Source organism: Juglans regia, chromosome 4, assembly GCF_001411555.2.
Source record: "Juglans regia cultivar Chandler chromosome 4, Walnut 2.0, whole genome shotgun sequence".
Lineage (NCBI taxonomy): Eukaryota > Viridiplantae > Streptophyta > Magnoliopsida > Fagales > Juglandaceae > Juglans > Juglans regia.
Genome location: NC_049904.1, coordinates 29,080,050 through 29,094,559, shown reverse-complemented (window position 1 = coordinate 29,094,559; position 14,510 = coordinate 29,080,050). Strand labels below are relative to the sequence as shown.

The 14,510-nt window shown below is 35.9% G+C and overlaps 1 pseudogene; it reads right to left on the bottom strand.

Annotated features, from left to right (window-relative positions):
- Positions 1–753: 753 nt before the first annotated feature.
- On the bottom strand, positions 754–6,742 carry LOC109013192 (annotated as a pseudogene).
- Between the last annotated feature and the right edge of the window lie 7,768 nt (positions 6,743–14,510).

Here is a 14,510-nt window from a genome sequence, read left to right as displayed (position 1 = left end):
CAAGTCATGTCAATTTGTAAATCACATTTATCAAAATATATTAGAAAAAATAGAAAAAAAAAGGACTACTATTTGATGTGCTACATCTAAACATGTCATAATGTAAAATAATTTTTTTTCTAATACTCATTACATTTTTTTTTTTTCGCGGAGGAAAATCCTTCAAAACAAAATAAACTCCCTTTACAATCCAAACTTTCTACCCAACAACATACTAAAAAATCATAAACAACGCCGTACATATGTGGTACCCATTTTGTCTAATCTGTACAAACCTCTCAACTCACATGGCAACTGAGCAGCATCTAAAAACAAAGAATCCTCTCCCAATGCACCAACCCTTACCAATTCATCGGCAACTTTATTCTCTTCTCTAAATAAATGCTTGATAGAGAAATCAAAACTATATAACAAGCTCATCAATTGATCTAAAAAATACTACATTGTACACGCTCTCTCTAACCAAGAAACCACAATCAAAGAATCACATTCTATATTAATGAAAAAATAACTCAACTGCCAGCAGAATTTTAATCCCTCTACAACTGCCCGAAGCTCAACTTCATTATTAGTGCAAGAGCCAAAAAAGTTTGAAAATTGTAATACTCATTACATGCTTAGAATTCTCAAAGGGGGAAGGAGAAGAGAATTTACAAAATGTGACTATTGCTACACTGTCGGTTGAAAATCTCAATGTTGCAGATAAATGAGGGGGGGAAAATGTTAACATGAGTCGTCGAGATAAATGACATGCTAGTGGGTCTTGCACGTGCACTCCTGGCACCTTGGCTGTCGATAAATGCTTCTACCAAAGCCCCTCACACGGACCCTTTGACCTTCCTCGATCATCTTTCTCACTCTGTCTTCAAAACTGTTCCATCCAATGGTGCCATTCTCCAACAAAATTGCAGCCAACCTCTTCTTGTTAGGCCGCAAGGTAGGGGCATGATCACCGCCGTAGAAGGTTTTGAATCCAGACACAAGGGATGAAAGTTGGCTTCCAGAGTCAATCATGGCAAAGACATCGGCAGTTGCACATGCAATAAAGTCCAACGCAGCTAGCTGCATCCACAGCAACTCTTTAGTTGTAGTAGTAACACCATGGCTAAATTGAGTGGATGATTACAGATCATATCATTTTTCCATTAGGCTTAAGATAATTAGCTAATCAGATTAAGCAATAAGGAACATAATCTAGATTGAGGAAAATTATTGAAACCGTTTCCATTCTATGTTACCATATGGACTAGGGAGCCATCTTATAAATAGCATTTGGAACATAAAAATACTGTTCCTGTGAACTACAATGCATGCATCCTGATGAAATGTTAGCATTTTAAGGCCTCAACATAGGCATATTGAGATTTTAGAACTCTGAAATTCAGTTTACACTTTTCTAGTGGACTTTAAAATGAGTGAACAATGGAAAATACAATAAAATTCTAAAGAGACCCTCCTTCAATTTTGCAGTTTCTGTTTACTAATTCTCTAATTGCTACAAGGGAGCAAGAGGAGGCTAGATAAACTATGAAATTGGTTTAAATACCCTTATTATGACTTCCTTATCAAACAAAATCCACATCATGTCGGATAATATTAGCAAGAGAAGAAAACAATTTGATACCAGTGAAATTTTGAACAAGTTTGATACATTTGTAAGATAATGTGATTGTTACAATAGAAAGAATAAAAAGCTACAAACTTACCTGAGAAGAAAAATTTCTAAACGGTGCCAGTTCTTGGGGAGTGAGACGGTTTTCCTTTGTGACCAAGTTGGGATACAGTCTGGTGAAGGGATCCATCCCAGATTTTCCTTCATATATATGAGAACCAGCCAAATAAATGTAACTTCCACGCTTAAAACCAAGTCCAGTTAGAACAAGCGCTGCTTCTTCCGGTGTCAATGGACATCTTCTCAACTTTCATAACTCTATTGGAGAAATAGGGCTGTAAATAGGAAGTAGTGTGGGAGATAGATCATTCAACTCAAAGATATTCATAAAAACAAATTAGAGAAAAGCATAACTTGAAAAATTTAAGAAACCATACCTTGAGTTCTTTAAGCGCTCAATAAACAGAGGAAAATGGATTTCTCTATAGGCTTGAAGTTCATTTTTCTCACTTTCTTCCCCTCCAAATTCACAGAGGGAATAGGCCACCATATCCACTTCAAATCTCCAATGTAAAGCAAGGTACTTGGATGGGCCACTAACAGCATCCAGCTCATTCGAGGGATTTTCAGGAATGAAGTTTCCTAGTAATTCTTTGTCCAACATACTTCGTGCAGCATCATATTTTCTTATCTTTTCTGACCAATAATGAACCAACTCGTTGGATTTTTGGCACAAACTTCAAAGCATGGAAATTACATTTGCATCTTAATCTCTGTCAAAAGTTCCAAGTATATTTAAAAGATTTTTAAAGACATCATGATCATGCATATTGGATAACTATGCAGGACAAGTTTAGGATGTTAAATATAATCTGAATAAATAGAGTGGTGAAGAACACTGGCCATAATTACTTTACACTAACCACTCAGTAATCTTCTTTTGATGAATTATAGTCAGAAGTTGAACTAGACACAATGAGGCGGATTAAAGGGAGAGCTGCTTATGAGCTATAGTGCGATTAATGTATAGATAGACAAAATTTGTAACATAAGCATATTGCAAATTCGGTAAATAAGTCTACCTAAGGAGCCTAAAAGAGCTGGCCTGGGATAAGCAATAGGACAAGAAAAGACCTACAGATGAGAGCATTTAGAGTAAGTCTAGTTATTTGTATGTATAACATGTATGTACTCATGTATATGTGCACTCATGTTTTATGATATATACTACATAGCCTAAGGGCCCCCCCGTTTGGATGGTAAAAATGTTTCATCTCATCTCATCTCATCATTACAACTTTCTCAAATTTTTACATAAAATATAATAAACAATTCAACCTTTTCAAATCTCAAAATAATAATAATATTAAAAATTAATATTCTAACAATATTTTATTCAATTTACATCTCAACTCATTATCCAAACGGTAGTTAATGCTTAACAGAATTTTCAGATGTCTCAAATCAACTCCAAAACGATGAGCATAACTTGTCATAATTGCAAAAACTATGTAATAAATTAACCCCACACAATAGGTCAAGAGAATATTATTATTTTGGAGAATTCATATAACCTGGAGTTTAGAAGGCAATGGATCAAAGCCTAGTCGATTTCCAAACCCAAGGAAGTGAACAATTCCATTTTGTAATAGGAGAGGAAGTATATTTTTGATGTAATCAGCAGGCTTTGCCTCCTTCGCAAGGTCTGCATCAGTAATCTCAAGAAGCAATATAAAAGCTTTAGGGCATTCTCAAAATGGGTGCAATTTATTCATGTTGTACAATTTTAGAAGGCAGCATACCAGGCTACCTAGTGCTTCAATGTCAAGTGATCTCAGATGAGGAGGGAGTTCCTTCACAATATTGATTTCATCCTTCAAAATATTTATAAAATATTCCTCCTGGTAAATATCACCAAATTGGCTACACTCTTGTCAAATGAAATGGGTGAATCAATATCAAAGCGTGAGACCCAAAATTAAATATTTTGGATAACGTTTCTGCCATTCACCCCAAAATTAAATATTTTTGAATAAACACTAATTGAATTTAAGAGTTTTAGTTAAACCATCAGTGTCATGGAAAACCTCTCAAGTGATCAACCAGGAAATTTAGGAACGAGTGTATAATCCAGCATAGTTTAAAATATGTTGTTCATTGGTTCAGGTCATTCAGATGCTCAGAAACGATTCATCAGTGAATATAAATGATGATGATATGATACGCATTAGCCGTAAACAATGAAAAGATAAAAATATATTGATTTATCTTCATGTCATCTGTGATGATTACCAACCTCCATCCTCGGTTCACAGAATAATCAGTATTGCATTGATGTAGCTTTGTAGGTCCATATTACCACATAAATAATCTTCACATATTTGCATTCGTTTTTTAATGAACCGATGGTGTTAGTGACTTACACAATCAGTATTGCATTGTTGTAGCTTTGTAGGTCAATATTACCACATAAATAATCTTCACAGATTTGCATTCATTTTTTATAGGAAATACATGAGTTATGATCTCAAACCTGGGATCATTCCAAAAATTGCTATATAGAAATCTTGGAAGAACCAAAGTTGCATTGGGAAGAGATGCCAAAGCAACAACATTACAAATTTGTGAGCATTACCAAAAGCTCAGTCACTACTACTAGTTTAGGAAAGCATTACCAAAAGATTGCATTAAGAGTACAACATAAGCTCACCCAAAACGTAGCTGCATAGAAACTAACATTAACTGGTTTCTTCTTTAAAGAAAAGAAAAGAAAAAAATGAACTGTATATAAATGCAAATCTCACATTGTTTACTCATTTGCAAGAAACAATTTATATAGAAATTCATATTTTGTTTAGTAAATAAACTTAAACACTTGGCCTTGAGTTTATAACACAGGTTGTTCTTACATAAGCATCCTGAATTTTAACTCAGCATCTGGGGATATTCTCCCTTCCCCTGGATTAAACCTAGTTTTCATGTGTCAACATCATGAATCCATTACCTGAGAGACTTCAGAGAGAACCCATAATAGTTGTAGAAAAAATTAACATACTTGATACTAGTTAACATAGCATAATCTGATAATAAAACTTTTCAAAATAACTACTCCTTGCTTCATGAATGACCCTATCTTTCGACTATACACACATCTCTCCTTTAACAAGTGTCAGATATGGGTGAGTGGGTGAATCATGTACATTGCTTTTCCACCAGGTCAAAACCCACATTTTTCATAAAAATGCAGGATTTATGACCATTTACAGAGTAAGAGTCTCAAACAAAGAGCTATTGGGTTTTAAAAGGTTGAAGCTGTCCTGTGTATTTATTTTTCTCACTATGTGGAATTACAAGGTTGTACAAAAAACTTAAAAACAACTCATTAGCATTCAGAATATTGACGTAGAAGGATAATTATAAAAACTCAAGGCAGCCTAAGGTACTTACAGTAACTCGTTGTTGGTTAAGACCACCATTTACACTGATTACTATGTAGCAATTATTTTTGTTAAATTTCCCTGTCCAGCAAAGCAACTAATTTAAGATTAATTTACACAGTACATAATTTCATTATTGAAGCGGATATCATTTGACATATAAAAGTTAAGAAACTAGCTATTATTGAAATTTTCATGGACAATAATATTAAAACTTGTATAGCACCGCATATTTCTCATGCATCAATCAAGGTGGAATAAAAATTAAATACCAAGATTGGTCGGAAGCTTTTTATTCGCACACGGTTTCCATGCAGATGCCTTCCAATATGGTTCCTCCCAGAGCCTTGACGTTTGTTGCTTAAACTCTTTCTAAAACATGGCTATGATCTTAGATATTGGGATAAAAGAAATTCAACTAATTTGACAAGCTAATAATATATGTACCAAAAATAGAGTTTATGCAGCTAACCTGTGTAAGAGCAATGGTTGCCAAGTTTAAAAGTCGGTCATACATCTGTATCAATATTTTTTCTTCATAGGTGTAGGCACCCGTATCTTCCTCCTTTGAAAAATAGATGTAGTAAATATCAGAACATCATTCCAATTACAAAATTGATAATTAATTAGGATTTGCACATTATAAGAGAAATTCTTGCAAATGACTAAGGATACAAATTCACATAAAGCACACCCAAATGCATAATGCCTATGACCGGTAGCAGCTAAAATCGATAAACATGCATCCACAGCCCATGTAAACATCAATTCCAAGTGGTGCAAAGAGAGAGAAAAACATATACATCAATGACTTTCATCCACAGCCTACTCGACAAACTAAAGGGTAAATGTTACACTCGGGGACTTATTACAGAAGCAATAAATATCCATCAATAATGTGCATATATCACCTACTATGGAATTTCAGTAGGAAAACGAGTTATAAAATTATGCTAAATAGCATATGACTGGAGCACTTAGCAACAAGAAGAAATATAAATAAAAGCAAAAGAATAAGACACTCAACTCAATCACCAGCAATGGCTGCAGACTAACAATGAAACCAAGAATAAAAAAGTGAATTATATATATATATATATATATAAGAATGAAATAATAAACTTCTCCAATAAGAAGCAATGGAGTAAAACCTGATTTTCACCAAAATTCAAATAGCTACATTTTTGGTCTATTCCAATTCCATTTCTTGAGTTTCAACTTAGTTGTAGAGTCTAGACCAGAAATAACATCACTACCTAGTTCAAGGGTAGGGCATCTAGTATTGCAACATGATATATTTACCTTGAGCCCACTAGAGTTTCTTTGGGCTGTGTGATTCTGAAGGTTTCCCAATTAGAAAATGGACATCATGAGGGAATGAAGCAGGAGAATGAAACTCATCACCCAACCATAAAAGCAATTGACTTCACGTGCTTTCACAGCCATGAATACCTTCTCCGCACATAGACTCCCTTACAAACAGTATACTTTGCAGAATCATGCTTCAATCCATGAAGTAATACAGTTTTGGAATTACAATGGCTATCTCCCCATGAGATTCTCCTTCCAATAGAAGGATCACTTCCTGGTAAAGTTTCTGGACCTCTTAAGCTATATTCCTCCATTCCTAAAAATAAGTCAGCATTTTGAAATTCAGGACACTGACTCTTCTTGGGGAACCTTGCTTCCCCATTAGACCATTTCCTCTGGCTAAAACTTCAAATACCCAGAATAGTAACCTGGCACCACAACCGCCACTCTCATTTGAAAAAAATCAACAAAAATAGCCATTAATCAAGCCTATAAAAGATAATGACCTTTAAAATAAGGATTAGAAGCAAATTTTTAAACCAGCACCAACCTCAACTTCTAGGAGCGCTTTCTCTCTTTTTCTTTCTAAAACCGACCCACCAACCCATTAGGTTATATGAGGCAGATTCAATTTCAGGATATGGTGGCATGTATTGAAATCAAGAAAAAAAAAAGATACTTGATAGATCAAGCACACCCAAGAATGCATTCAAACCGAAGCTAAGAAGTGGGTGATAGTAATATACATAAATAGATGAGTGAAAAGCAAGCGATTAACGAAAAACCAAACAAAACTTTTGGAACTAACCTTTTAAAACAAGAATCATATTTGAAACAGCTACTGGTCACCAACCAGAACAAACGTCGGTTTTGCGCCCTCTGGGTCTCCATTTCCAAATTAAAATTGTACGAGGAGAGAGCAAAGAGGAAGAAAATTCAAGAAATTTCCAAGCAGAGAATTTGATATGGTCCTCCCGACTTTGATTTGGAATGTCGAGCGTTCTTTTTCTTTTCCCTTGGCAATGCATCGTGTCTATATATTGGCACTAACAGGACAGACAAAACTCTGGCCGGACATTGTCGGGAGAATCATTGTCATTTTGATTTATCACTCATTACAATATCATACAAGACAAAACTATTTGGTATTACTATATATTAATTCGAGAATCAGTCGGATGTGCCTGATAAAGGTCTTAGTGCTCTTATCTCTTATAAAGAACATATTTGCATGACTTCAACAACAATTTGGAGTCATTCGAAGATGATCTTATCCAATCCTACTCTGTGATAGTGAGGCTGGCCGCATGCAAGTTTGGCTTCACCGACGGTCAGGTCGAGATGGCCAGCTATGGACAACGAGAGGCACCTGCCAGCTTAAACAAACTGCAGTAACAACCCAGTATATGGATAGAACAGCCACAACAAAATTCAGTTTTTAGAAGCTGGGGTGTAGACTGTCATGGACAACTAGTTCTTCATGCCCAAGACTGTTCCTTATATGCCTTGCAAATCTTCTGAGTTCGTACCGTGTATGAAGTACGAACACATCCTCTTGAGTTTGCTCTTATAAACTACCTTATTATTCAAAAAAAAAAAGAAGAAGAAGAAGAAGAAGATATAAACTACCTTATTTTCTTTCAACTTCACTGGGAAAAGGAAAGAAATGAACATTTGAGGAAGGAAAATAATTTGTGCAGATTTAAGATAACGCAAGCCCTTAAGGATCTAGATGTCAAGATTTTAAGTGAATAGATTAACAAAATATTAGTAAAATAATTTTATTTACTTGATATATGACAAAGTAGGACTACTAGTGATCAGCCTCCTCGAAGTGGTGGCTTGCCTGCCAACCATGCTTTCCCTTCGGGGCCCCTGGCTCCCTCAAAACTATACTCCTCACGGGTCACCCTGTGGAGCAAATGATCAAGATCAGAATCTCATGGGAATAGCTACCTTCATTCCTATTTGTTGGGTATGTGGAACCTAGCTCAGTTCACTCGAGCCTCGCTTGACAGATAGCTCGAGCGAAAGTCAGGTAGAGAATTCGCTCGTTACTCACTCGATAGATGGCTCGAACAAAGGTTAGGCAAAGAGTTCGCTCAATGCGCGCTCGACACGATACTCAAGTGAATATCGCAGGAAATTAAAAATTAAGGTTTCCTCCGTGTAACCCTATAAATATGATTTTTGAACATTATAGTCGTACGATGTGCATAGTAAAAATGCCCCATATAGTGTATATTGTAATTCCTCATTATAATAAAATCATCTGCAGGTCCATGGACGTAGGTATGTTTTCGAACCACGTAAATTCGTGTTGCGTATTGATTGCTTGATTATTTCTCACTTATATTTGCTTTATTATCATTGTTTTTCACAACAATTGGTATAAAGAGCCAAGGTTCAGATGTAAGGGAAAGCAATGGCTGGGAAAAAAGTGAAGATATTTGAGATTGAGAAGTTTGATGGCATATAATTTGGATACTGGAGGATGCAGATAGATGACTATCTCTATGGGAAGAAACTTCATCTTCCATTATTGGGAAAAAGTCGAACAACATGGAAGATGCTAATTGGAGTCTGTTAGATCGACAGATTCTAGGCATTATTCGGCTAACCCTGTCGAGATTTGTTGCATACAATAGATCTTATGACGGCTTTTCAAGTATATATGAAAAACGGTCTGCTAATAACAATGCACACTTAATGAAGAAGTTATTCAATCTGAATATGGTAGAAAGTACGTCTGTTGCCCACATCTAAATGAGTTCAATACTATCACCAACCAATTATCTTCTGTTGAAATTGAGTTTGACAATGACATTCGTGCATTGATACTTCTGGCATCACTGCCAAACAGTTGGAAATTCATGAGAATGACTATTAGTAATTATGCCGGAAAAATGAAACTAAAATATGATGATATTTGTGATTTGATTTTGGCTGAGGAGGTGCGGATGAGGGATTCCGGCGAGACCTTAGGGTCGAGTTCCACACTAAATGTTGATGCTCGGGGGAGACCACATGACAGGAACTTAAATAGAGATAGATCAAAATCAAAGAATGTGGGCAAAAGCAAGTAAAGGATTGGACAACATGCAACTTACTGAAACTGTGGCAAGACTGGTCACATAAAAGGAACTATAAAAATCTGAAAACGATGGAAAATGATAGTGCAAACATAGTAACTAAATAAGTACATGATGCACTGCTACTTGCAGTTTATAGTTCGGTCAATGACTGGATATTGGATTCAGGGGCTCACACGTATTCGCATCAAGAGATCATATAGAACTATGTTACTGATGACTTCGAGAATGTATACTTGGCTAATAGAGAGGCACTGAACGTGGTGGAAATAAGAGACGTTGACATTGTACTCTAACAAAAATGCATGAACCTTGAAAAATGTTAGACACATTCCCGAGTTGAAGAAAAATCTCATCTCAACGATTGTGGCTATTCAATAGTGCTCTCAGATAGCACCTGGAAGGTTACTAAAGGAGCAGAGGAGAAATGGTGCTGGCTCAGGGTAAGAAGACTGATACTCTGTACATGACAACCAATTTAAGTGACACTATTGCTACCATCGCTGTAGAGAGCATCGCAGAGTTGTGGCGCTGCAAGGTTGGCCATATGAGTCAGAAATGCATGAAAGAACTATTGTCAAAAAGCAAGCTACCAAAACTAAAGTCTGTTGATCTGAGCATGTGTGAGAGCTGTATACTGGAAAAATAGAAAAATGTTAGTTTCTTGAAAAATGGTAGAGCACTGAGATCAAGAAAGCTGGAACTTGTACATACAGACTTGTGAGGGCCTTCTCTAGTGTCGTCTCTTGGAGGCTTTCGGTACTACGTCACATTCATTGACAACCACAACAGAAAGATATGGGTTTATTTTTTGATGTGTTCAAAAAGTGGAAAACTCTAGTTGAGATAGAGACAGACCTAAAGTTAAAATGTTTGAAGACTGAAAATAATGAAGAATACATTGATGGAGGGTTTAAAGAGTACTGCGCAGTTCACTGTATCAGCATGGAGAAGGCTATTCCCGGGACCCCACAACATAATGGTGTCGTTGAATGCATGAACAAAACCATCAATGAGCGTACTAGAAGCATGAGACTGCATGTTGGGCAGACGCAGTTAGCACTACTGTTTACCTGATAAATCGAGGGCCATCAGTCTCATTAGAGTGTGGATTGCCTAAGGAGGCTTGGAGCGGAAAAAATGTTAAACTTTATCATCTAAAAACCTTTGGTTGTGTTTCTTATGTTCATGTTGACTCTGATGCTCGTAGCAAGCTTGAGGCAAAATAAAAAAAAAATGTTATTTTATTGGCTATGGAAATGAGGCATTTGGCTATCGTTTCTGGGATGAGCAGAGTCGGAAAATCAGTAGGAGTAGGAACGTGATATTTAATGAGAAAGTTATGTACAATAACAAATCCAATACAGTAACTGATATAACTCTTCAGGAATCTGAGTTCCTGAGTCTGGATGACCTATCAGAGGTTACAGTGCAATGCAGGGACGTGAGTGACGAAGAAAATGACCTATCAGAGGTTACAGTGCAGTGCAGTGACGTGAATGACGGAGAGAGTGGGCTCAGTGCACCCAGTCCTATTATTCCTTAATCAGATCTAGAGCCATCCACACCTGCAGTTACAGTTCATAGGTCTACCAGGACTATCTGACCCTCATAGTGATTTTCACTCATCTTGAATTATATTCTATTGACAAGTGGTGAGAAACCACAGAGCTATGAGAAACCATTGTAAGATGAAAATTCAAGCAATTGGGAGTTTGCTATGAATGATGAGATGAATTCTTTGTTAAGGAATCAGACATGAGAGTTAACATAACTTCCATCAGGGAAGAAGGTGTTGCACAACAAATGGGTGTACCGGGTAAAGACCAAGCATGATGACAATAATACAAGGCAAGACTTGTTGTGAAAGGCTTTTAGTAGAAAATGGGTATTGACTACCCTGAGATCTTCTCTCCTATAGTGAAGATCATGACAATCAGGTTAGTACTGACAATGGTGGCTACTGAAGATTTGCATCTTGAGCAGTTAGATGTGAAAACAGTTTTTCTTCATGGAGTCTAGAAGAAGACATATATATGCATTAGCCTGAGGAGTTCATAGTACAAGGGAATGAGAGTTCAGTTTGCAAATTGAAGAAGAGCTTGTATGGCTTGAAACAAGCTCCTAGACAGTGGTACAAGAAGTTTGACAGTTTCATGTGCAGTTCAGAGTATTTTAGATGTCAGACAGACCATTGTTGCTATGTCAGACACTTTAACAGTTTCTATATTATTCTACTATTGTATGTGGATGATATGTTCATTGCAAGGTCCAGCATTAAGGAGATTAATAATTTGAAGAAGCAGATGTCAAAGCAGTTTGCAATAAAGGATTTGAAAGTCGCAAAACAAATATTTGACATGAGAATTATCAAAGACAGAGTCAAGGGCACGTTGAGACTTTCAAAGGCAGAATATGTAAAAAATGTACTCAACAAATTCAATGTTGACAAGGCCAAACCAGTTGGCACACCCTTGGGCAGTCATTTTGGACTTAGCAAGAATCAATCATCCAAGTCAGAAAAGGAACATGACTACATGAGTACGGTTCTTTATGCCTCAACTATTGATTCACTTATATATGTTATGATTTGCACAAGACCAAACATTGCCCATGCAGTAGGAGTTGCAAGTAGATTCATAATCAACCTAGGAAAAAAACATTGAGAGGCTATGAAATGGATTCTGAGGTACCTAAAAGGCTCCTCAGAAGCGTGCTTGTATTTCACTGGAGAGAGTCTGGAGGTACAGGGTTATGTTGATGCTGATTTGGCTAGAGACACTGATAGTAGAAAGAGTACCACATGTTTTGTATATACTCTAGGTGGTACTGGCATGTCTTGGAGTTCTAACTTACTAAAGATAGTCTTTTTGTCTACTACAAAAATTGAGTATATTGTCATGTAAAAAGCTTCAAAGGTGATGATTTGGCTACAAGATTTCTTAGAAGAATTGGGTAAAAAGAATCAGAATGACACTCTTTACAACAATAGTCAAAGTGCCATATTTCTTACCAAGAATCCTGCATTTCATTCAAGGACTAAGCATATTCAGATTATGTATTATTTCATTCGATCCCTACCTAATGATGACCAGTTGACACATGAGAAGATTTGTGGAAGCAAGAACTCTACTGATATGTTGACAAAGGGTGTTACACTTGAAAAATTGAAGTTGTGCGCAAATTCAGTTGGTTTTCTCACTTGAAGACAGGGGGTATGAATTGCAGAGGTGGAAGATATCCGTTTTTGAGACAAATGGTGATGTATTGGCTGTACCAATCTCCAAGTGGGAGAATTGTTGGGTTTGTGGAGCCTGGCTCAATTTGCTCGAGCCTCGCTTGACAAATGACTCGAGCGAAGGCCAAACAGAGAGTTTGCTCGTTACTCGCTCGACAGATGGCTCAAGTGAAGGCCAGATAGAGAGTTCGTTCAATGCGCGCTCAACATGCCGCTCGAGCAAATATTACATAAAATTAAAAATTATAGTTTCCGCCGTATAACCCTATAAATATGGTTTTTGAACATTATGGTTATATGATGTGCACAGTAAAAACGCCCTAAACAATGTTCCTTGTGATTCCTCAATGTAATAAAATCATATGCAGCTCCATGAACGTAGACACGTCGAATTACGTAAATTCGTGTTGTGTGATTGATTGATTGATTATTTCTTACTTATATTTGCTTTATTGTCATCGTTTTTCACAACACTATTTATATAATTGATAATTTAACATGATATTAAAATCGTCAGCCTACAATTGACTCTATCCAGCTATAAAAATATTACGAATGCTAAAATGGCTTTTCGAGATTTAGATATGGGAAATGAAGTCAGGAGGACTGGAGGAGCATGTTGAATTGTTCAGTTCCAAATATATATGGCCAAAAGAGCCTCCAAATAGTTGTCCCATGAACACTGGGAACATAGCAAAACACATATGAGAAGAGGCAAACCATGCGGTAGGATGTCTACACTATAACTTGATCATGAAATTCTCGTGCCATTGATGACTAATGGAGCTTTTTGTCATGTTAAAGGTAGGGGATCATGAGAACAAGAAAATACAAAAATCTTGCATATTTTCAACGTCCTCTTTTTGATCGAGAAAGGGCAATGTTACTTACAAAAAAAAAAAAAAAAAACTCCACCTTTGTGACTATTTTTTTTCGTATTTATTTTACTATTCTATTTTTTGTTTTGTCCTTTCTTCTTCTTTTGTTAAGTGGGTTAATATGATATAGTTCTTGCTTATTTTTTTAGGAAAAAAAATTATATTTATAAGTCAGTATGGATAACTTCTAGTAAAGTGCTTATATGAGATAATTTGATTTAGAATATAAAATATAAAATTAATTTTACAAATCAAATCTTATTATTTAAGTAACGTGAATGATATATTCTACATACTAACTTGAGAATAAAATAACCTAACGAGAAAAATAACTACAAAACTAAGTTGAATATTGAAATGAGTTGAGTTGAGTTGAGTTGAGATGATAAAATATTGTTAGAATATTATTTTTTAATATTATTATTATTTTGGGATTTGAAAAAGTTGAATTATTTATTATATTTTATATTGAGATTTGAAAAAGTTGTAATGATGATTTGAGATGAGTTGAGATGAATTTGATAACCAAACTCACCCTCAAATCAATTCGTTGAGAATTTTATCTCCCGAACTTTTTGACTGTTGGCAAGCTCTAAGGACCTCCTCATCTCTTCTTCATTTCCCTTATTCTAGGCTCCTTTCATTTGCCTCTTTGCTCTTCTAGTCTTCCTCTCTTCTTGCTATTTTTTTTTCCCATCAAAATTTGTATTGTTTGATCTACCTTCCTCCATTAATTATTGTGTTGTTCTCACCAGTCCCTCGGCAAGGATATCAACATTTTGCTTTATCAAATGGGGTCTTTTGGCATGCCTCATTATTGGTGCATGAGACCCACGTACCATCATTGACATGAATAGTATCTACACATGATAATAAATAGAATTATTAAAGTATCTTATATTTTATATTAAATGAATATCATGTTATGAATAGAACAAATAA